Source organism: Arachis stenosperma, chromosome 9 (genome assembly GCF_014773155.1).
Source record: "Arachis stenosperma cultivar V10309 chromosome 9, arast.V10309.gnm1.PFL2, whole genome shotgun sequence".
Classification (NCBI taxonomy): domain Eukaryota; kingdom Viridiplantae; phylum Streptophyta; class Magnoliopsida; order Fabales; family Fabaceae; genus Arachis; species Arachis stenosperma.
In genome coordinates, this window is record NC_080385.1 from 127778765 (window position 1) to 127804490 (window position 25726).

Genomic DNA, 25726 nt, shown 5'->3' on the forward strand with positions numbered 1-25726 from the left:
AGGAATGGGGTTAGAATAATTGTGGATAAGCATTGGAAGAAGGACGTAGTGGATGTCAAGAGGGTGGAAGATCGGATCATCTCTATCAAACTTGTGGTGGAGGGAGGTGCTTTCCATGTGATTAGCGCCTATGCACCGCAAGTGGGAATTGTTGTTCGAAATTGATTCCCCGGTAATGGTCCCAAAAACTTGGTGCTCAATACCATGGTCTAAACATAATTTCACAACTTCGCTCAACTAACCAGCAAGTGTACTGGGTCGTCCAAGTAATAAACCTTACGTGAGTAAAGGTTGATCCCACAGAGATTGTTGGTATGAAGCAAGCTATGGTCATCTTGTAAATCTCAGTCAGGCGGATAATAAATGGTGATAGAGTTTTCGAATAATAATAGTAAATAAACAGAAAATAAAGATAAAAATACTTATGTAGATCATCGATGGGAATTTCAGATAGGCGTATGAGGGTGCTGTGCTCCTTCTGAATCTCTGCTTTCCTACTGCCTTCATCCAATCCTTCTTACTCCTTTCCATGGCAAGCTATATGTAGGGCATCACCGTTGTCAATGGCTACATCCCATCCTCTCAGTGAAAAAGGTCCAAATGCTCTGTCACGGCATGGCTAATCATCTGTCGGTTCTCGATCATGTCGGAATAGAATCCCTTGATTCTTTTGCGTTTGTCATGATGCCCAACAATCGCGAGTTTGAAACTCATCACAGTCATTCAATCCCTGAATCCTACTTGGAATACCACAGACAAGGTTTAGACTTTCTGGACTCTCATGAATGCCGCCATCAATTCTAGCTTATACCACGAAGATTCTGATTAAGGAATCCAAGAGAAATGCGCCCGGTCTAAGGTAGAACGAAAGTGGTTGTTAGTCACGCGTTCATAGGTGAGAATGATGATGAGTGTCACGGATCATCACATTCATCATGTTTAAGTGCAACGAATATCTTAGAACAGGAATAAATTGAATTGAATAGAAAATAGTAGTAATTGCATTAAAACTTGAGGTACAGCAGAGCTCCTCACCCTTAATCTATGGTGTGTAGAAACTCCACCGTTGAAAATACATAAGTGAAGGTCCAGGCATGGCCGGATGGCCAGCCCCCAAAATATGATGTGAATTCGAAAATAAGGGAGAAGGACCAATGGTGAAAAGACCGAATGGTCAAAGACACTAGTACAATAGTAAAACGTCCTATTTATACTAGACTAGCTACTGGGGTTTACAGAAGTAAATAATTGATGCAGAAATCCATTTCCAGGGTCCACTTGGTGTGTGCTTGGGCTGAGCTTGAGCTTTACACGTATAGAGGCTTCTTTTGGAGTTGAACGCCAAGTTGTAACGTATTTTTGGCGTTCAACTCTGGTTCATGACGTGTTTCTGGCGTTTGACTCTAGAATGCAGCATGGAATTGGCGTTGAGCGCCAGTTTACGTCATCTAATCACAAATAAAGTATGGACTATTATATGTTGCTGGAAAGCTCTGGATGTCTAATTTCCAACCCTGTTAAGCGGGCGCCATTTGGAGTTTGTAGCTCCAGAAAATCCATTTCGAGTGAAGAGAGGTCAGAATCCAACAACATCTGCAGTCCTTTGTCAGCCTTTTATTAGAGTTTTGCTCAGGTCCCTTAATTTTAGCCAGAAATTTCCTGAAATCACAGAAAAACACACAAACTCATAGTAAAGTCTAGAAATGTGAATTTAGCTTAAAAACTAATGAAAACATCCCTAAAAGTAGCTAGATTATACTAAAAACTATCTAAAAACAATGCCAAAAAGCGTATAAATTATCCGCTCATCACAAAACCAAACTTAAATTGTTACTTGTCCCCAAGCAACTGAAAATCGATTAGGATAAAAAGAAGAGAATATACTATAAATCACAAAATATCAATGAATATTAGTTCTAATTAGATGAGCGGGACTTGTAGCTTTTTGCTTTTGAACAGTTTTGGCATCTCACTTTTTCCTTTGAAGTTTAGAATGATTGGCATCTATAGGAACTTAGAATTTCAGATAGTGTTATTGATTCTCCTAGTTAAGTATGTTGATTCTTGAACACAACTGCTTTTATGAGTCTTGGCCGTGGCCCTAAGCACTTTGTTTTCCAGTATTACCACCAGATACATAAATGCCACAGACACATAACTGGGTGAACCTTTTCAGATTGTGACTCAGCTTTGTTAAATCCTCAGTTAGAGGTGTCCAGAGTTCTTAAGCACACTCTTTTTGCTTTGGATCACGACTTTAACCACTCAGTCTCAGGCTTTTCACTTGGACCTGCATGCCACAAGCACATGGTTAGGGACAGCTTGATTTAGCCGCTTAGGCCTGGATTTTATTTCCTTGGGCCCTGCTATCCATTGATGCTCAAAGCCTCGGATCCTTTTTACCCTTGCCTTTTGGTTTTAAGGGCTATTTGCTTTTTTTGCTTGCTTTTTCTTTTTCTTTCTAATTTTTTTTCGCCATTTTTCACAAGCTTTTGCTTTTTCACTGCTTTTTCTTGCTTCAAGAATCAATTTCATGATTTTTCAGATTGTCAATAACATTCTCTTTGTTCATCATTCTTTCAAGAGCCAATAATTTTAACATTCATAAACAACAAGATAAAAAATATGCACTGTTCAAGCATTCATTCAGAAAACAAAAAGTATTGTCACCACATCAATATAATTAAACTAAATTCAAGGATAATTTCGAAATTCATGTACTTCTTGTTCTTTTGAATTAGAAACATTTTTTATTTAAGAGAGGTGAAGGATTTATGGAATTATTCATAGATTTAAGACATAGTTATTAATTACTAATGATCATGTAATAAAGATACAAACATAAACATATAGCATAGAAACCAAAAAACAGAAAAAAAATAAGAACAAGGAATGAGTCCACCTTAGTGATGGTGGCGCTTTCTTCTTGAAGAATCAATGCTGTCCTTGAGTTCTTCTATGTCTCTTCCTTGCCTTTGTTGCTCCTCCCGTATTGCTCTTTGATCTTCTCTAATTTCATGGAGAATGATGGAGTGCTCTTGATGTTCCACCCTTAATTGATCCATATTGTAACTAAAATATTCTAGAGAAGTGTTGAGTTGTTCCCAATAGTTGTTGGGAGGAAAGTGCATCCCTTGAGGCATCTCCGGGATTTTTTGGTGATGAGATTCCTCAAGCATCTCTTGGGTTCCATGAGTGGGCTCTCTTGTTTGCTCCATCTTTTTCTTAGTGATGGGCTTGTCCTCCTTAATGGGGATGTTTCCTTCTATGATAACTTCAGCTGAGTAACATAGATGGCAAATAAGATGAGGAAAAGCTAGCCTTGCCAAGGTAGAGGGCTTTTCGGCTATTTTGTAGAATTCAAGGGAGATGACTTCATGAACTTCTACTTCCTCTCTATTCATGATGCGATGAATCATGATGGCCCGATCCACAGTAACTTTAGATCGGTTGCTAGTGGGGATGATGGAGTGTTGGATGAACTCCAACCATCCTCTAGCCACAGGCTTGAGGTCCAGTCTTCTTAATTGAACCGGCTTACCTTTGGAGTCTCTTTTCCATTGAGCTCCTTCCACACATATGTCCATAAGGACTTGGTCCAACCTTTGATTAAAGTTGAGCCTTCTAGTGTAGGGGCGTGCATCTCCTTGCATCGTAGGCAAGAAGAACGCCGACCTCACATTTTCCGGACTGAAATCTAAGTATTTTCCCCGAACCATTGTGAAATAGTTCTTTGGATTCGGGTTCATACTTGATCATGGATCCTACTTTGATTCCCCGGTAATAGTCCCAAAAACTTGGTGCTCAATACCATGGTCTAAATATAATTTCACAACTTCGCTCAACTAATAAGCAAGTGTACTGGGTCGTCCAAGTAATAAACCTTACGTGAGTAAGGGTCGATCCCACAGAAATTGTTGGTATGAAGCAAGCTATGGTCATCTTGTAAATCTCAGTTTGGCAGATAATAAATGGTGATAGAGTTTTCGAATAATAATAGTAAATAAACAGAAAATAAAGATAAAAATACTTATATAGATCATCGATGGGAATTTCAGATAGGCGTATGAAGGTGCTGTGCTCCTTCTGAATCTCTGCTTTCCTACTGCCTTCATCCAATCCTTCTTACTCCTTTCCATGGCAAGCTGTATGTAGGGCATCACCGTTGTCAATGGCTACATCCCATCCTCTCAGTGAAAAAGGTCCAAATGCTCTGTCACGGCACGGCTAATCATCTGTCGGTTCTCGATCATGTCGGAATAGAATCCCTTGATTCTTTTGTGTTTGTCATGATGCCCAACAATCGCGAGTTTGAAGCTCGTCACAGTCATTCAATTCCTGAATCCTACTCGAAATATCACTGACAAGGTTTAGACTTTCCGGACTCTCATGAATGCCGCCATCAATTCTAGCTTATACCACGAAGATTCTGATTAAGGAATCCAAGAGAAATGCGCCCGGTCTAAGGTAGAACGAAAGTGGTTGTCAGTCACGCGTTCATAGGTGAGAATGATGATGAGTGTCACGGATCATCACATTCATCATGTTTAAGTGCAATGAATATCTTAGAACAGGAATAAACTGAATTGAATAGAAAATAGTAGTAATTGCATTGAAACTTGAGGTACAGCAGAGCTCCACACCCTTAATCTATGGTGTGTAGAAACTCCACCGTTGAAAATACATAAGTGAAGGTCCAGGCATGGCCCAATGGCCAGCCCCCAAAATATGATGTGAATTCGAAAATAAGGGAGAAGGACCTATGGTCAAAGGACCGAATGGTCAAAGACACTAGTACAATAGTAAAACATCCTATTTATAGTAGACTAGCTACTAGGGTTTACAGAAGTAAGTAATTGATGCAGAAATCCACTTTCAGGGACCACTTGGTGTGTGCTTGGGCTGAGCTTAAGCTTTACACGTGCAGAGGCTTCTTTTGGTGTTGAACGCCAAGTTGTAACGTGTTTTTGGCGTTCAACTCTGGTTCGTGATGTGTTTTTGGCGTTTGACTCTAGAATGCAGCATGGAACTGGCGTTGAGCGCCAGTTTATGTCATCTAATCACGAATAAAGTATAGACTATTATATATTGTTGGAAAGCTCTGGATGTCTACTTTTCAACGCCATTAAGAGCGCTCCATTTGGAATTTTGTAGCTCCAGAAAATCCATTTTGAGTGCAGGGAGGTCAGAATCCAACAACATCTGCAGTCCTTTGTCAGCCTTTTATTAGAGTTTTGCTCAGGTCCCTTAATTTCAGCCAGAAATTACCTGAAATCACAAAAAAACACACAAACTCATAGTAAAGTCCAGAAATGTGAATTTAGCATAAAAACTAATGAAAACATCCCTAAAAGTAGCTAGATTATACTAAAAACTATCTAAAAACAATGCCAAAAAGCGTATAAATTATCCGCTCATCACCATGTTGGGAGAGAAGTGATTGGATATGGGAGTATTCACGGAGGCCATGGTTTCAAGGTGATCAATGCCGAGGGTAAAACTATTTTGGACTTTTCCTCAACCTTTGATCTTCTCATCGCAAATACATGTTTTAAAAAGAGAGACGAACATCTTATAACCTATAAGAGTAGCATGACAAGCTCTCAAATCGAATTCTTCTTGTTGAGGAGAGTCAACCAGAAATTTTGTATTAACTGTAAAATTATCCCGGGAGAGAGTTTGACAACACAACATAGGGTGCTCGTCTTGGATTTTTGTGTTGAGCAAAAGTTGAGAAAAAGACATCAAACGAAGAACCCAAGGACGAGGTGGTGGCAGATGAAAGGTGAGGAACAAAGAAGCTTCCTAAGACGGGTAGGAGAAGAGGCAAAGTGGGATGGGAATGGAAGCGCAGAAGATATGTGGAGGGAGATGGCAGAAGTTATTAGAAGAACAGCAAAAGAAAGTTTTGGTGAATCTAAAGGAATTGGACCAAGAGACAAGGAGTCCTGGTGGTGGAATGCGAGTATACAAGAAAAGATAAAGATAAGAAGGGAATGCTTTAAAGAGTGGTCTTTATGCCGTAATGTAGATAACTGGGAAAAATATAAGGCGGCTAAGAAAGAGATAAAAGTGGCTGTAAGTGAAGCAAGAACAAGAGCATATGAGGGTCTCTACCAGTCTTTGGGCACGAAAGAAGGAGAAAAAGGTATATATAGAATTGCAAAGAGCCGAGAAAGAAGAACGAGAGCTTTGGATCAGGTTAAGTGCATAAAGGATAAGGATGGATAGGTGTTGGCTCAAGAGGAGAAGATTAATGAAAGGTAGAAGAGCTACTTTTACGAGTTATTTAATGAGGGACAGAAGACTCTTCCGAGCCTTGGTCGATTATGAACAAGGGAAGAAGATCAATACTTTGACTACTATCGAAGGATTCGAGAATTCGAGGTAAAAGAGGCTCTAAAGCAGATGAAAAATGACAGGGCAGTAGGACCTGATAATATCCCGATTGAGGTTTGGAAAGGTCTTGGAGAAAAAGGCATCAACTGGTTAACTAAGCTTTTTAATGAGATTTGAAGGTCAAAGAAGATGCCTGATGAGTGGAGAAAGAGCACCTTGGTACCTATCTACAAGAATATGGGGGATATACAAAGTTGCGAAAACTATAGAGGGATTAAGCTTATGAGTCATGGGAAAGGGTGATAGAACGGAGGTTGAGAAAAGAGACACAAGTAACAGAGAACTAATTTGGATTTATGCCGGGCAGATCTACCACTGAAGCGATATACCTATTAAGAAGGATGATGGAGATGTATCGTAGTAATAAAAGGGATCTACATATGGTGTTTATTGAATTAGAAAAAGCGTATGATAGGGTACCAAGGGAGGTCTTATGGAAGGTTTTAGAAAAGAGAAGAGTAAGGATCGCATATATTCGGGCAATTAAAGACATGTATGATGGGGCCACAACTAGTGTGAAGACTCAAGGTGGTGTGACAGAGGAATTTCCTATTGGTATAGGATTGCACCAGGGATCATCCTTAAGTCAATACCTTTTCACATTAGTCTTGGAAGTACTCACAGAGCACATCCAAGAGCTTGTGCCATGGTGCATGCTTTTTGCCGATGATATCGTCCTTTTGGGAGAGTCAAGGGAATACCTAAATAAGAAGTTGGAGTTATGAAGAGAAGCTTTAGAAGTGTATGGTCTGCGCATAAGCCGTAGCAAGACGGAATATATGGAATGTAAGTTCAGTCTGAGAAGGGAAAATCCCAATATAGAGGTGAAGATTGGAGAAAACATCCTACGAAAATTTAAAAGTTTTAAGTATCTTGGGTGCATCATACAGGATAATGGAGAGATTGAATAGGATGTAAATCATAGGATCCAAGCAGGTTGGTCAAAATGGCGGAGTGCATTTGGTTTTATATACGACAAAAAAGTGCCTCTAAAACTTAAAGGTAAATTCTATCGCACCGCTATAACACCGGCTATGCTGTATGGTACGGAGTGTTGGGCGGATAAAGGGGAGCACGAACATAAGCTGAGTGTGGCAGAGATGAAGATGTTGAGATGGATGAGTGGTCATACGCGATTGGATAAAATAAGGAATGAAGATATAAGGGAGAGAGTTGGAGTAGCACCCATTATGGAAAAGATGGTTGAATCGCGTCTCAGGTGATTTGGACATGTGAGAAGAAGACCGATAGAACATCCAGTCAGGAGGGTGGATGAGATGGAAGATGGACAAAGGGCGAAAGGTAGAGGAAGACCTAAGAAGACCATCTATGAGGTGGTCAAACGAGATCTACATGTAAACGGTCTCTCTGTAGACATGATATATAACAGAGCACAATGGCATCGTTTGATTAATGTAGCCGACCCCACTTAGTGGGACAAGGCTTTGTTGTTGTTTTGTTGTTGTTGTTTTCTCACTGTCTACTTCAACATCTGGTGATTCATTCCATGGTAGGCTGTAAGTGACAAATGCCAGGTCAGTGGTCATCCAATCTAAATGGGGGTGAAGCTTCTTGATGAGTCCATATTTGATGATGAATTTTGGTTTGATTTAAGTAGATTTCATCACATAAACTCACACTTAGTCACTAAAATAGCATACTTTTGTGTTTGATCCCTAAATTGATCCTAAATGTGAAAACATGAGCTTTTATACTTAAATTAGTGATTTTAATTCTACTTTTATGCCATTCGATGCAATGACATGTTTGTTGAGTGATTTTAGGTACTAGAGGCAAGATTGGCAAGGCAAAAGTGGAAGAAAGTATGTACAAAGGGAGAACACATGAAGAAAACAAAGGAGAAGCACACAGCCATGTGTGCGTATGTACAACATCTCGTGCACACACACAAGAAGGAAATTAGCATGCGTGCATATGCACGACCCTCTGTGTGCACGCACAAGTGAAAATTCAGCGAAGTGTGCGTACGCACAGATGCGTACGCACATGTACCAGCGCGTGACTTCATTAAAGAAGCATGTGGCTCGTGATTTTTGGGCTCTCTTGGCCCAATTTTTTTAGTGCTGAAGCCTTTTAGAAGTGCTATATCAAAGGGGAATGAAGACATATCAAGACATAAGCTTTCATTAGGTTTTAGTTGGTTTTCATTAGTAGTAGGAAGCTTCTATAGAAGTAGGAGTAGTGTAGATAGAAAATTCTCTCTTAGGATTTACAAAATTTCCATTGTAGCATTTTATAGCAAGCTTTGGTTTTGGATTTTTACTCATCTTTATTGTAAGTACTCTCAATTTCTCTTTAATTACATCATCTTTATTTTTATTTTCCTTTGGTTCAAGTAGTTTGTTAATATTTTCAATTTTGAGTTCTTGAAGTTTTGATTGATGAATTTAGTGTTTCATGGTTTATAGTTGCTTGATTGCTTGTTTATTGTTGATATTGTGAAGATTTTGGTTATAATTTTCCTTTTTTCCTTTGTAATTTTACATGTTTTGGTATTATGCCCACAAGGTGTTTGTGAAAATGCCAATTATGAATTTTGAGTAGATTTTCACACCTTGGCTTGGGATTTGAGTTCCTAGGATACTAGTGTCATAATGTCCGACATTTAGTGGTAATTCTTGGGTAGTTAGTTGACTCTTGTTTCCATTGACACTAGCTTTTTACTAATTAATTTGGTAAGTTAGTTATGACTTATGGATTAAGGTCAATTATGCTTGCTTGACTTACTCCTCGATGTTAGGGGTAGACGAAGTGAGATTGACTCATCATAATTATCATAGTTGTGGTTATGGTGATGATAGGATTCCTTGGATTCTCAATCCCAAGTCAAGGCTCTTTACGCATTTATAGCATTTTCACTAGTTTTGATCTTGTTTCCTTTTTGCTTGCATTAATATCAATTTTGATCATTTCTTAGTTTTTTGATTTCTTAGTTCCTTTAATCTTCCGTTCTTTGATTGGAAAACCCTTTTTCCTCACAACCGAAAGTGTGACATTTCAATTGCATCCCGAGGAAAGACGACTTAAGGTTTCATTCTTCTCGGTTATTATTATTTGAAAATTAAACTTTGATGTTGGGATTTAATTGCCGGTTTGGACTATGCTTCCAACAAAGTAATTCTTATTTGTTTGAGAAATTTCAAACCGGTGCAAAATCCCTTTCATCAAGATTTTTCACCGTTGCCGGAGATGCAATTGGTGTTATATCTTAGGTTGTTGTAAATATGCTGATAGCGTAAATAGCTTACTTTTTGGTTATTTGGTTGTTTTAGCTAATATTTAGGTGTTTGTTTTTCTTGTTTATTAATGTCTTTTATTTTTATTTTCTACTTTCTCTATGAGCTATCGCCCTTGTTGCTTGGAGCTTGGTTGTGATTGTATTGTAGGGTATGATGAATTCAAATTAGAATTGTTTCATGGAGTGGGAGAATCAATTAAGAGAGGAACCAATTGTGTATGAGCAACACTCATGGCAATCACCTTCCCCATACTACAACGAGCCAAACCCTCCCCTATGTGAATATCAAACCCAAAGATATGAAAGATACCCCATGCATAACTCTCAACCACCAAGCCTTCAAACACCACACCATCCACCTCCTTGGAATCACAATGCTTATAGACCTTGCCATCAACCATATGAACCACCACCTCCTTATACACCACCTCAATACCCTCATCCACATGACACACCTTCTAACTATACAACCTTTCTCCCAATCTTTGAACCTTCTCTTTCATCCAATTGTGATGTTCTCCAACCCTTGCCCCAAGAATAACAAGACCTTCAAGCATTCTTCCAAGAGCAAGAAGGGTTCCGAAGGAAGCAAGGAGAGTTTATGGCTACTATAGCCGAAGCGGTGAACTGCTTAGCCCTACTATGCTCAAGCAATCAAGACATTCCCGTTGAGGAATATGGTGGATCAACTAAGGAGTGTAGTAAGAAGGAGAACATGGAGTCTCAAGGGAAAGAAGAGGAGCTAAGGCTTGAGTCACAAGAAGAGGAAGGTAGAACTAGTGAACCGGAAAAGGTGAATGGAGAATTGAGGGAGTTTAAACAAGAAGTGGATTCCATCATTAATGATTTTTTGTCCGCCTTGGTCAACCCCCTCAATGATCTTGAAAAATTCCTCCCTCTTCAGTTTGAGAGAGATAGGGAAGAGCTTGAAAAAAGTGGTGAGGAAGAGGTGATCACCCAAGAAGTGGAGACATTCATGCAAGAATCCAAGAGAATGATTCCAACACAAGGTCAAATTGAGTGGATAACAATATCCTCCAAGAGCTTCATCGGTCCACATCAATTTGCTATCTTGGAAACGGATCATCAACTTAATGCCCTTCTTGGCGTGTTAAATGGTGAAGGATTGTATGTTGGTTTCCAATGAAATTCAAGGCATAGATGGTGCAAGGTTCAATTAGGAGGATTCCAAGATTTAAGTAGGTGCTTCAAAGGTGCTTGGGGAGATTTTTCATCCAAAGGCACAAGTGAGAATCAACAAGAGGATGATAGAGAAACCAAAGTGTGGGATCCGGGCATACAACTCCATAACCAACAATTTTCGGTCCCAATTTCTTGCTTGAGGTTGCTTGAGAGCTTAATGTACTTCGTATGGGATCCCAGAGGACTTTTGAAGAGCAAACATGGTTGACAACTCAAGGATGGATGGAAGCACAAGCCTCCTTGATGATAGCTCCAACTCAAAAGTCCAACTTGAGGTCTTTAAACCAAAGTGCTAGGTGGGAGACCCCCCCACCATGATAATATCCTTCCAACCTCTCTCTTCTTTTGGTTTTTGTTTATTGAATTTTGTCTCTTTCATTAACTTAGTTTGATTGCATTCCAGGTCTAATTTTTTAGTTGAATTTTATGTTTGATCATGTGTTTTTGAAGAATGATATGTTTTGGGGTTGAAAATCTTTGATTGATGTCATGGTTGGTGCCTTAGAGGCATTAAAAATATTGCAGAAACAGAGCATTGTGCGTACGCACACTACCCCTAATTTTCGCCATCTGTGCGTATGCACAGCCCTGTGCGTACGCACATGCGATGACACAGGCTCTGCCAGCAGCGCTTGCACACACTTTGCGTTTGCACCTCAGCACATTTCCATTCTGTGCGTATGCACGCCTCTTTGTGCGTATGCAAACATGGTCATTTTGCCCTTCTTAAAAAAAATCCTTTATGTGTGCGCACAGCCTTGTGCGTACGCACACATAATAAAACCCTCTCTGCCTGGGGTGCTCGCACACCCTGTGCGTGCACGTCCCCTCTTTTACTTCCTTGTGTGCGTACGCACACGCCCTTGTGCGTCCGCACAGGTCGCGTTCTGTGCATTAATAAAAAGGATGCCCTGTTAAGCCAGCAGTTTTCTTCTCTCTTTTGCTTGCTTTTGCTGCTCGTTCCACCCACCCCGCCCCTTCTTCCGGCGACCAGCGTCGCCACCGGAGACACCACCGCGCCCTCACCCCTATTTCTCCCCTTCTTCCTTCTCTTATTTTCTTCTTTCTTCTTATGCTTCCCTCTTTATTCTTCTTTGCTTTGTTTATTTGCTTGCTTAATTTTCATTTTTCTTTATTTAACTTTGATAATTTAGCTTAAGTTTTGCTTAATTGTTTGTTTGTTGAATTACAAGTGTTCAATTTTTGATTTGTGATTGTTGATGCTTGAATTTTTGCTTGAATTGATGAATATGTGCACTGCACTCCATGTGTTTGACATAATGCTTGAATGAACTTTTTGTTTAATGCATGTGTTGTCGCGACCATATGTGTTAGACTATATCCTTGTTTGGCATTCTAATTGAGAATTGTGCACTTTTGAATGATTATGATGTTATGTTGGATTGAAATTTCAATAATGTACTTGTTATTGCTTTAAATTGGTAGCACCAATTTGACATAAAGATTGACATTTGTTTCTTAATTGGTGAAATTTTTCACAAGTGCATGTTGAATTTAGTGGATTGAATTGAGTTGCTTATTCATCATGGTTTTTAAATCTACATAATCACATCACAAGGTCCTTGTTTCTTGTTAATGCTTTGCATTTGTTTGAGTGGACTTAACTTGATTATATCAAGTTTGTCACCTTTTGTAACAAACACCTTAACCATGTGATTATTTGATTATTCCTAAGGATGAATAAGTGATTTTCTTTTCATCATTGCATTGGTTATTATTTGTTGTGCTATTTTATATCAATCTTGCGCTTCCACTTGTACACCTTCAATATCCAATATGTCCTAAATTCAATTCACTCTTGTTATAATTACCTAAGCTTGCTTGTGTTTAATTGATGCTCATTCATTGCTTGCATCTTAGGCCATTTAATTGAGGAACCCATGCTTACTTTTTGATTGTGTGGATGTCATTTTATCCAACTGTTGTGTGTGTTCTAACCGCGCGTATAATTAGAATACACATACGGCTCAATTTTTATCATGCCACACTACTATGCAACCCTCCTCATTTAAATGCCTGTTTGTTTTCTTTTGGCTCCAAGTATACAATGTAATTGCTCCCTCCTTTACCTTTTTGTGCTACTTGCCCTATGATTCTTAATTATACTTTATTAATTCTTTTTGAGGATGATACATAAAGGCAAGGAGCCGGTAGAGGAGGAGGACATCGAGGATGGGGATGTCGAGAATGCATTGGACTTGGCAATTTTCATGCAACTCGAGCCCTGCATCCACCAGCTGAAGGTAGAATGCTTTAGAGTCATTCTCCCTGGATTGTGTTCGTGCACAGAGGATCGTGCAACGCTTAAGTGTGGGGGAGGATTCACCATTTTTTGAGGTGTAAATTCTCTTTTCCGAACACTTTGCACTTTATTTTTGTTTTTATTTTATTATGTTTCCTGTAGATATTTGGAGTGTTTTTGATTGTTGCATTGCATTTTCTTCTAATATATATATCTTAGACTATTCGTAATTTATATCTATTGCATTTTGCATCTTTTGCAGTGTATATATTTTGTAGATAGAAGTTTTGATTGGATGATGTGAATAGCATAGTGCCTAGTTCAATTTTGTCCTAATTGTTCATGTTAGTTTTTGTGATGTTGAAAATTAGGAAGAAAACTAGGAAAATTTTGAAATTCGCATCCATCATAACATACACACATACATATAGCGAATAATTTTGGTGAAAAAAACAAAGATTTCCAAGAATTTTGTTTTTAGGGCGTTCTATTGAATTGATTTGAAAAATTATTTTTAAACTTGCTTGAATGATTTTTATGGAACATAGAAGAGAGATAGAAAAAAATACCTTGTGAGTTTTTAAGCTTATATTGAGTGGTTACACATTTTAACCATTATTTTTGTTCATTGTGTGCTATGCTCCTTCTATGATTGTGATCTTATATTTGCTTGATTCGTTATTTTCGATGTTTGGTGTTGTGAATGCATTTAGCATGATTGAGGCCATTTTTTAATTAAACTCACTCACCCATATGGACTTACCCTTGTATCTACCCTTGTTAACCCCTTTTGAGCTTTTTAACCCCCTTTTGTTCTAATTGTAACCACATCAAAACGCTAAGCGTAAAACCATGGAATGACCTTGAATTGCATCTTTGATTAGTTTAGGTTGAAGTGTGTGTGTCGTTTAAGTATGGGAGAATTTTTGGGAAGCATTGGTAGAGACATAAAAGTATATTGGGTATACATTGAAAGAGAAAGATTATTGGAAAATAGGTGCACATTCATGTATGAACTTACTTTAACCATATGCATTTGTCATAAAAATAAATAAATAAATAAATAGAAGAAAAAAATATAATATAGCAAAAAAAAAGGGACAAAGGTTTTCCCAAAAAGAAAAGAAAAAAATGAAGAAGAAATGCATATGTGTTTTGAATGGAAACTAAGGCATGAATGTGTGTGAAAAGAAGTAATGGGTGGTTAGAATGCGTTTTTGTGATTTGATTCATATAGGTTAAGTTGGATACTTAAGCTAATCAAAGATTCAATCTTTTAGTCCACTTAGCCATATATTCATCTTACCCTTATCCCAACCCTATTACAACCTTCTAAAGACCTCATGATAATTGCCTTCATGCATCACATGTTTGTTGATTGTTAAATGAAAAACAAATCTTTGAAAGCATGATTAGAGGAGACTTGAGTGAATTGACCGTAAACATCGAGCGTTTAGAGTGCATACACTCCTAGTGAGGGTTCAATTAATCAATTCTATGTTTCCACACCTCTTATAATGTATTCTTGCAAGTTACTTCATTTTGATGAGTTGAATCAATTCTTTAGATTTTCATTGCATTGAATTACTTCTTTGCTTAGCCCTATATGTCTATACTCTTGCTTGGAAATTTATTTGTTTGTTTTCACCAATTCTATAGGATACTATATATATATATATATATATATATAGTATACTTGCATGCATATAAATAATTGCATTCAATAAGTTTTTTACCCTTTGATCTTTCTCCTTGTTTGGTTTAGCATGAGGACATGCTATTGTTTAAGTGTGGGAGAATTGATGAGTCCATATTTGACGATGAATTTTGGTTTGATTTAAGTTGATTTCATCACATAAACTCATACTTAATCACTAAAATAGCATACTTTTGTGTTTGATCCCTAAATTGATCCTAAATGTGAAAATATATGTTTTTTGCTTAAATTAGTGCTTTTAATCCTACTTTTATGCCATTCGATGCCATGACATGTTTGTTGAGTGATTTTAGGTTCTAGAGGCAATATTGGCAAGGCAAAAGTGGAAGGAAGCATGTACAAAGAGAGAACACATGAAGAAAACAAAGGAGAAGCACACAGCCTGTGTGCGTATGCCAATATCTCGTGCGCACGCACAAGAAGGAAATCAGCATGCGTGCGTACGCACAACCCTCTGTGCGCACGCACAAGTGAAAATTCAACGAAGTGTGCGTACGCACACATCTGCGCGTACGCACAGGTACCAGCGCGTGACTTCATTAATGAAGCACGTGGCTCGCGATTTTGGGGATCTCTTGGCCCAATTTTTGGAGTGCCGAAGCCTTTTGGATGTGCTATATCAAAGGGGGAATGAAGACATATCAAGACATAAGCTTACATTAGGGTTTAGTTAGTTTTCATTAGTAGTAGGAAGCTTCCATAAGAGTAGGAGTAGTGTAGATAGAAAATTCTCTCTTTGAGTTTACTAAATTTCCATTGTAGCATTTTATAGCAAGTTTTGGTTTTGAATTTTTACTCATCTTTATTGTAAGTACTCTCAATTTCTCTTTAATTACATCATCTTTATTAATATTTGCAATTTTGAGTTCTTGAAGTTTTGATTGATGAATTTAGTGTTTTATGGTTTATAGTCGCTTGATTGCTTGTTTATTGTTGATATTATGAAGATTTTGGTTATATTTTTCCGTTTTTCTTTGCAATTTTACATGTTTTGGTATTATGCCCACAAGGTGTTTGTGAAAATACCAATTATGAATTTTGAGTAGATTTTCACATCTTGGCTTGGGATATGAGTTCCTAGGATACTAGAGTCATAATGTCCAACATTTAGTGGTAATTCTTGGGTAGTTAGTTGACTCTTGTTTCCGTTGATGCTAGCTTTTTACTAATTAATTTGGTAAGTTAGCTAGGACTTATGAATTAAGGTCAATTTTGCTTGCTTGACTTACTCCTCGATATTAGGGGTAGATGAAGTGAGATTGGCTCATCATAATTATCATAGTTATGGTTATGGCGATGATAAGATTCCTTGGATTCTCATTTCCAAGTCAAGACATTTATAGAATTTATAGCATTTTCACTAGTTTTGACCTTGTTTCCTTTTTGCTTGCATTAATATCAATTTTGATCATTTCTTAGTTATTTGATTTCTTAGTTCCTTTAATCTTCGTTCTTTGATTACAAAACTCCTTTTTCTCCCAACCAAAAGTGTGACATTTCAATTGCATCCCGAGGGAAGACGACTGGAGGTTTTATTACTCTCGATTTATATTTTTTTTTTAAAATTTAAACTTTGATTGATTGAGAGTTGTTTGCCGATTTAGTCTATACTTGCAACGGAAGTTATTATTTTAAGTGGAAAAATCCAAACCGGTGCAATTCTCTCTTCATAACTCCTGCAGTCCATTTTCTTGGTGATCCTACTCAAAATACCACACATAAGGTTGGATCTTCTGGATCAGAGAATCCTGCCTCTTGATTCTAGCTTCTAATCGCCCCGTACCTCGGTTGAAGTGATGTCTCGAGAAGTCTCCAACGAAGTCGTGGATTAGCAGTCTAAGAGATGTATAATCAAGCTTGTGATTCAATACTATCCCATCAAGGACTCGCAAGAACCCATGTAGAATAGGGATGGCGGTCAAGTTACACTCCCAATTCGTTAGGATGAAAACGAAGATACATCTTAGAATGGAATCAAGCATATATTGAAATAGAATAGTGATATTATTAATCCATTATAATCAGCAAAGCTCCTAGCCTTAACCTAGGAGGTTAATGACTCATACTGTGCAATGAAATAATGTAATTCGAAAATATGGCATAAGGTGTACTGAACAAAGGTGATCTTTGTTCTATATATACTAATCTAATAACTAAGAATTACAAAAATACAATAAACTAGTCTTGTAGTGCAAAAATCTACTTTCTGGATCCACTTGTTAAGTGTTTGGGCTGAGCTTTGAGTGTTTCCACGTGCTAGGACTGCTTAGGGGCGTTGAACGCCAGCTTGGGACTCCTCTTTGGGCGTTGGACGCTAGCAGCTCCCTTTTGGGTGTCCAACGCCAGGAAGAGGGTGGAATACTGGTGTTGAACGCCAGTTTTAGACCTTCATTTCCAGAGCAAGGTATAGACAATTATACATTTCTGGAAATTCCTAGATGTTAGCTTTCCATAGCCAGTGAGAGTGCCCTATATGGACCTCTGTAGCTCTAGAAATGCTCCTTCAAGTGCAAGGAGGTCAGATCCTAACAGCATTTGCAGTCCTTTCTCTATCTATGAAACAGACTTTTTCCAAAGCTCCTCAATTCTAGCCAAAATTTACCTGAAATCACATGAAACCATACAAACTCAGTAGAATCCAAAAATGTGAATTTTGCACTAAAACCTATGAAAACATAATAAAACTTAATCAAAACATAACAAAAACTATATGAAAATGATGACAAAAAGTGTATAAAATATCCGCTTATCATGTATTTTGCGTCGGAGGCCGTAATTGTATGAATAGGGGATTAAGAATGAGGTAAGGTTGAGGTATTGATGGAAATTTGTTGATTTGATGCATATGAGAAATGATATGATTTTTGGTAATGAAAATTATGTTTGGTAAAGAATTGAGTGTTTCGGTAAGTTGAAAAAATTCAAATGATAGGAAATATTTGATTGATATGGAGGTTAAGATGAAAGGAGGTTGTGGTGTTGATTTCAAAGGGAAGAATTTGAGAAAACTAGGTTTTAAATTATGTAGAATTTTGGGTAAAAGTGAAATTTTGGCCAACTTCGATGGGCCATAACTTGTCGTTCAGAGTTTGGAATTGAGTGAAACTTATTTTAAAATTAAAAATAGTGATGAGAGCTTTAAAATCGTCAAAAAATAAAAGAAAAATAAATTTTGTAGAAAAAGTTATGAACGTTTAAAAATCGATGTCAAAAACTGAAAATTACAGATTCTACAGCACACTAGAAAACTTTTTGATATATGCGTGTGCACAAGACTGTGCGTTCGCACAAGAAGAAAAGAATTCACTTGTGCACACGTACAAGGTGGTGCGTATGCACCACTCTAAGAAGCTTGCTGATTTGTGCGTGCACAGAGTGACGGATCCAAAATATTTTAGTAACAGGGGCAAAAATATATAAAAATAGTAAAAATTGAACAGAAATATATTTAGATATTGAAAATTCAAAATATATTAGTCAAACTTTAAAGAATTTAATTAACACATAAAAAATATATTAATTTAAAAGTATTTTTTTGTTAAATACTCTCTATATCCATCAACTCACATTTTATTGATGATTTTTTGTATAATACAAAAAATTAATATTATAGCTCAATAATTAAAGAATCTATAAAAAAAATACATAAAATTAAAGAAAGAAATACAAAAATAATTACGAAAAATAAAAATTTAACTCAAACAATCACATTTTTTATATATAAATATAAATAATGCCTTTTTTTATTAAGTAATTATTTAAATATTTTTTGTCATTTAATTGCATAGTTGACACTCTACAATATTCATAACAAAATTTTTTAATGAAAATAATTATTATACATAATACCAAAACTAAATTAAATAAATACTAAAAATAAATAAATGATATATAATATATATTATCTCAAATTAATTATAAAACTATTAAATACTAACAATCTCATTTTTATTTGATAAACTAAATTTGATTTTGTATAATTAATTAATTAAATTATTATTACTATTTAATCAAGCATATTTATTTTTTTAATATAAATAGATTAAATTTATATAATTCAATAATTTTTATCATTGTGTTATTAATTAATAACCTAGATTTTCACACATATATTTTAAAAAAATTAAATATGGGGCAAACCTATTACTTTAAAGAGGGTATTTGATACTTATGTGTACTTATTATTTGTTTATAAACATTTAATGGGGCAATTGCCCCCACATACTTGTAAATAAATCTGTCCCTACATGCGTATAAAAGTGTGTATGTGTACACGACCTGTTTAGCTTTTTTGACAAGCTTGTAACTCTCTGTAATTTTTGTATGATATCTGATAATCAATTTTTAAACTTTAAAAAGACTATGGGTATATCTAATAAATTAAATTGAATTAATTTCTTGATTAACACTTGGGTAACCAGATGAAAATATTGTAGGGATGTTGATTCGTCCCGCCCAAAGTGAGGACGGTGGCGCCGTCCCGCTCACGAGATAATAAAATTGATAAATTGATAAAGAGAATTGAATCAATTTTTATTAAATTGATTTAAGTCAATGATTTTGATTGAATGTGGTCTGAAAAATTGAATTGATAAGATCGGAGGTGTAATACCCGGTCTAACTGAAATCAATTAAATAATGAGTTAAGTAGGAGCGAATATGGTTGGAAGATTTGGCAATTGGAATTTGATGATTTAAATATGATATTTGGATTCAGTGAATTTTTCCGAGTCGGAAGACATAGTTTTCTGCGTAAAACCGCGCAGTGAAATTTTGATCGGCAGTACCGGCTGAGACCTGTCTGATACTGCAGCTGAGAAAATTGATTATGAGTAAATAGGATTAAGAAATGAGAAATTATAATTAGGGGAGGTAGAAATATTTGAAGTGCGATTTAGAGCGCTAATCTTAAGGGTTTTGGTCCAAAATTGGGCCAACGGACAAAAATAAGTGAACTGGACCTAAGTGGGCCCAAGACCCACAACATATATAAACATTAGTTATGAGCATTTCAGCTCATTTTACCCTAAAAGAGAGGTTGGGGCGCTGAAATAGAGAAGAGAGAAGAGAAGAGAGAAAACCTAACTCTCTTTGATCTTCAAACCACCATAACTTGAGCTACGGAGCTCCGATTGACGAGCCGTTTACAGCCACGCGTTGCTCTTCTCATCCTCTACAATTCTATCTAAGTTTTGTGGTGAGTAATCCACTGTCCTCTGCCCAGTTTTCATTTTCCTCTTCAAATTCGAATTTGGTTTGGATTTTGAGAAAACCTTGTGATTTTGGTTGTTTAGGAGTTGATGAGCGGATAATTTGTATACTTTTTGGCATTGTTTTTAGTATGTTTTTGATATCTTTTAGTTAGATTTTAGTATATTTTTATTAGTTTTTATTTAAAATTCACTTTTCTGGACTTTACTATGAGTTTGTGTGTTTTTCTGTGATTTCAGGTATTTTCTGGCTGAAATTGAGGGACTTGAGCAAAAATCTGATTCAGAGACCAAAAAGGACTGCAGATGCTGTTGGATTCTGACCTCCCTGCACTCGAAGTGGATTTTCTGGAGCTACAGAAGCCCAATTGGCGCGCTCTCAACGGCGTTGGAAAGTAGACATCCAGGGCTTTCCAGCAATATATAATAGTCCATACTTTATCCAAGATTTGATGGCCCAAACCCGCGAAGCAATCCGGCCTCAGAAATTCCAGCGTTAAACGCCGGAACAGGATTAAAAGTTGGAGTTAAACGCCCAAACTGGCATGGGAGCTGGCGTTTAACTCCAGAAAACGTCTCTACACGAATTTCCTTGATTGCTCAGCCCAAGCACACACCAAGTGGGCCCGGAAGTGGATTTTTATGTCATTTACTCATCTATGTAATAGTTTTCTATAAGTAGGACCTTTTACTATAGAGTCAGAGAGTCGGAGAGACGACATCTGAGTAGCTATCTTTGTTTTATGCTATCTTAGACCTTTGGGAGGCTGGCCATTCGGCCATGCCTAACCTTTGTTCTTATGTATTTTCAACGGTGGAGTTTCTACACACCATAGATTAAGGGTGTGGAGCTCTGCTGTACCTCGAGTATTAATGCAATTACTATTGTTCTTCCATTCAACTCCGCTTGTTCTTTATCTAAGATATCACTTGTTCTTCAACCTATGAACAAGATGACTGACAACCATTCTTGTTCTACAAGCATTCAAGGCTTTAGTGAATATCTCTTGGATTTCTGATTGCATGACGCATGGTTGATCGCCTGACAACCGAGTGCTCGTCTGACAAACGAGCCAGCCATTCCATGAGATCAGAGTCTTCGTGGTATAGGCAAGAACTGATGGCGGCATTCAAGAGAATCCGGAAGGTCTAACCTTGTCTGTGGTGTTCTGAGTAGGATTCAATGACTGAATGACTGTGACGTGCTTCAAACCTGTAACCTACTGGGCGTTAGTGACAGACGCAAAAGAGTGATTCTATTCCGGTAGGGGAGGGAACCAAACCGGTGATTGGCGGCACTGTGACAGAGTGCTCTGCATTAGCTTTCACTGCGCGGATGGGAGGTAGCTGCTGACAACAGTGAGACCCTACACAAGTTTGCCATGGAAAGGAGTAAGAAGGATTGGATGAAGACTGTAGGAAAGCAGAGAGACGGAAGGGAAGGCATCTTCATACACTTGTCTGAAGCTCATACACCAATGATATACATAAGTATCTCTATCTTTACCTTTTCTGTTATTTTCGTTCATCATCATCATATACATTTGAGTCTGCCTGACTAAGATTTACAAGATGACCATAGCTTGCTTCAATACTAACAATCTCCGTGGGATCGACCCTTACTCACGTAAGGTTTTATTACTTGGACGACCCAGTACACTTGCTGGTTAGTTGTGCGAAGTTGTGTAATGCCATGGTATTAGGCGCACCAAGTTCTTGGAGCCATTACCGGGGATTATTTGAGTTGTGAAAAAGTATTGTTCACAATTTCGCGCACCAAGTTTTTGGCGCCGTTGCCGGGGAATTAAATGTCCTAACTACAGTTTCGCATTTGTTCCCTGCAATAACAGTGCCATATTTTGATCCGGCAACAACACCAAGTTTTTGGCGCCGTTGCCGGGGATTGTTCATGTTTTGAGCAAGCTTGTGGTAACATCAGATGCCAAGATCCGGCAACAACATCAAGTTCTTGGTGTTATTGCCCGGGATTGTTTAGGCTGGACAACTGACGGTTCATCTTGTTACTTAGATTAGGTATTTTTTTCGAAATTCTTGAAGGTGAATTCTAGAGTTTCATGATGATTTGTTGAAATCTGGCTGGCTGAGAAGCCATGTCTAATCTGATTGGACCGAGGTTTCAACTTATCACCACAAGAGCTTGTTGATTTCGTATCAATCTTGCTCTTGGAGCAGTGATTTGCTAAGATTTGGCTGACCTTTGGTCATGTCTAGTGTTTTGGACCGAAGCTTTCCTTGGAAGCTTGGCTGGCTGTGAAGCCATGTCTAATTCCTGGACCGGAGTCTTAGACTAGCATTGCACTGATTCCTGGAATTCTCATTAAGAATTTTGATGCCTTTTTCCACTTAATTTTCGAAAAACACAAAAAAAAAATTTATAAAACCATAAAAAGACCAAAAAGATTTTATGTTTCTTGTTTGAGTCTAGAGTCTCATCTTAAGTTTAGTGTCAAATGCATGTTTTTGTTATAATTTTCGAATTCATGCATATATTCTTGTTTTGATCTTTGAATTCTATTGACTTGAAGTATTTTGTGTGTCTCATATGCATTCTCATATTGTTAGTGTCAGTAGTGCACAAACTGCTAAGTTTGGTGTCTTGCATGCATTGTTATTTGATTCTTGTTGCATTTTGATTAATAGAAAAATCCAAAAAATATTTTTAATTTGAGTCTTTTCAAGTCAATGATACAAGGAATTGAAGATTCAGAACCAACTGCAGAGGAATTATACAGAAAAAGCTGAGCATTCAAAAATGCCCAGTGAAGAAGGCAGACTGGCGTTTAAACGCCAGCCAGGGCACCTGGTTGGGCGTTTAACGCCCAAAAGGGGTGCATTTTGGGCGTTAAACGCCAGAATGTATACCATTCTGGGCGTTTAACGCCAGGATGGTGCCAGGGGGAAGATTTTGTTTTCAAAATCAATTTTTCTTAGTTTTTCAAATCAAATCTTTTTCAAATCAAATCTTTTCAATCAAATGTTTTCAAATTCAATTTCTTTCCTTTTAAAAAGATACTTACCAACAATTAATGATTTGATTGAACATCACAAGATTGTTGCCTTTTCTGTTGAGAGAGGTTTAAATGTTTCAATCATATCTTTTCTTGTTAGGCAAGTCATCAATTTTCAAAATCATATCTTTTCAAATTGTTTTCAAATCATATCTTTTAAAAAATGTTTTCAAATCATATCTTCTCAATCACATCTTTTTAAACCCATAACTTTTCAATTAAATCTTTTTAACCACATCTTTTTCAAAATAGTTCTCAATCAAATCTTTTTAATTTCTAATTTCAAAATCTTTTTCAAAAATCACTTTATCTCTTTTCCACTTTGATTTTCGAAAATCAATTAACATTTTTCAAAATGTTTTCAAATTTTTTTTAATTGAATTTTCGAAAATTCTCTTCCCTCCTTCCCACATCCTTCTATTTATGGAGTACTACTCCTTCTAAATGCACAATTCGAATTTTATCTATTAAAATTCGAATTCTCCTTCTCCTTCTTCTTACTATTTCTCTTTTCCTCTGACATTTCAAGGAATCTCTATACTGTGACATAGAGGATTCCACATTCTCTTCTTCTTTTTCTATTTCTTATGAGCAGAAGCAGAGACAAAGGCATTCTTGTTGAAGCTGATCCTGAACCTGAAAGGACCTTGAAGAGAAAGCTAAGAGAAGCCAAAGCACAACTCTCTTTAGAGGGCTTGACCGAATTCTTCAAGGGAGAAGACATGGCAGCCGAAAACAACAACAATGCCAACAATGCAAGGAAGGTGCTTGGTGACTTTACTGTACCTACTCCTGATTTCTATGGGAGAAGCATCTCAATCCCTGCCATTGGAGCAAACAACTTTGAGCTTAAGCCTCAATTAGTTTCTCTAATGCAACAGAATTGCAAGTTCCATGGACTTCCAATGGAAGATCCTCATCAGTTTTTAGCTGAGTTCTTGCAAATCTGTGACACAGTCAAGACTAATGGGGTTAACCCTGAGGTCTATAGGCTGATGCTATTCCCTTTTTCTGTGAGAGACAGAGCTAGAATATGGTTGGATTCTCAACCTAAAGAAAGCCTGGACTCTTGGGAAAAGCTAGTCAATGCCTTCTTGGCAAAATTCTTTCCACCACAAAGATGGAGTAAGCTTAGAGTGGAAGTCCAAACCTTTAGACAAAAGGATGGAGAATCCCTCTATGAAGCTTGGGAAAGATACAAACAATTAATCAGGAGATGTCCTTCAGACATGCTTTCTGAATGGAGCATCATAGGTATTTTCTATGATGGTCTCTCTGAACTATCCAAGATGTCTTTGGATAGCTCTGCAGGAGGATCTCTTCATTTGAAGAAGACGCCTGCAGAAGCTCAAGAACTGATTGAAATGGTTGCAAATAACCAATTCATGTACACTTCTGAAAGGAATCCTGTGAACAATGGGACTGGTCAGAAGAAAGGAGTTCTTGAGATTGATGCTCTGAATGCCATATTGGCTCAGAACAAAATATTGACTCAACAAGTCAATTTGATTTCTCAAAGTCTGTCTGGAATGCAAAATGCACCAAACAGTACTAAGGATGCTTCATCTGAGGAAGAAGCCTATGATCCTGAGAACCCTTCCATGGAAGAGGTGAATTACCTAGGAGAACCCTATGGTAATACCTATAATTCTTCATGGAGAAATCACCCAAACCTCTCATGGAAGAATCAAGAGAGACCTCAACAAGGTTTCAATAATAATGGTGGAAGAAACAGGCTTAGCAATAGCAAGCCTTTTCCATCATCTTCTCAGCAACAGACAGAGAGTTCTAAGCAGAATAATTCTGACTTAGCAACCATGGTCTCTGATCTAATAAAGACCACTCAAAGTTTCATGAATGAAACAAGATCCTCCATTAGAAACTTGGAAGGACAAGTGGGTCAGCTGAGCAAGAAAATTACTGAACTTCCTCCAAGCACTCTCCCAAGTAACACTGAAGAAAATCCAAAAGGAGAGTGCAAAGCCATCAATATGGCCGAATTCTGGGAGGAAGAAGAGGCAGTGAACGCCACTAAGGAAGACCTCAATGGGCGTGCACTGGCCTCCAGTGAGTTCCCCAATGAGGAACCTTGGGAATCTGAGGCTCAAACTGAGACCATAGAGATTCCCTTGGACTTACTACTGCCTTTCATGAGCTCTGATGAGTATTCTTCCTCTGAAGAGGATGAGTATGTCACTGAAGAGCAAGTTGCTAAATACCTTGGAGCAATCATGGAGCTAAATGACAAGTTATTTGGAAATGAGACTTGGGAAGATGAACCTCCCTTGCTCACCAAAGAACTGGATAACTTGTCTAGGCAGAAACTGCCTCAAAAGAGGCAGGATCCTGGGAAGTTTTCTATACCTTGTACCATAGGCACCATGACCTTCAAGAAGGCCTTGTGTGACTTAGGGTCAAGTGTGAACCTCATGCCCCTCTCTGTAATGGAGAAATTAGGGATCTTTGAGGTGCAAGCTGCAAAAATCTCACTAGAGATGGCAGACAACTCAAGAAAACAAGCCTATGGACTTGTAGAGGATGTTCTGGTTAAGGTTGAAGACCATTACATCCCTACTGATTTCATAGTCCTAGAGACTGGGAAGTGCATGGATGAATCCATCATCCTTGGCAGACCATTCCTAGCCA

General features: G+C 37.5%; 1 non-coding gene across 1 annotated transcript; it reads right to left on the reverse strand.

The window, feature by feature from the left end:
• Nucleotides 1-24207: 24207 nt before the first annotated feature.
• Nucleotides 24208-24315, reverse strand: LOC130953563 (small nucleolar RNA R71). The gene has a single exon (XR_009075732.1). It is a non-coding gene; the product is annotated as a small nucleolar RNA R71 (small nucleolar RNA).
• Nucleotides 24316-25726: the final 1411 nt, after the last annotated feature.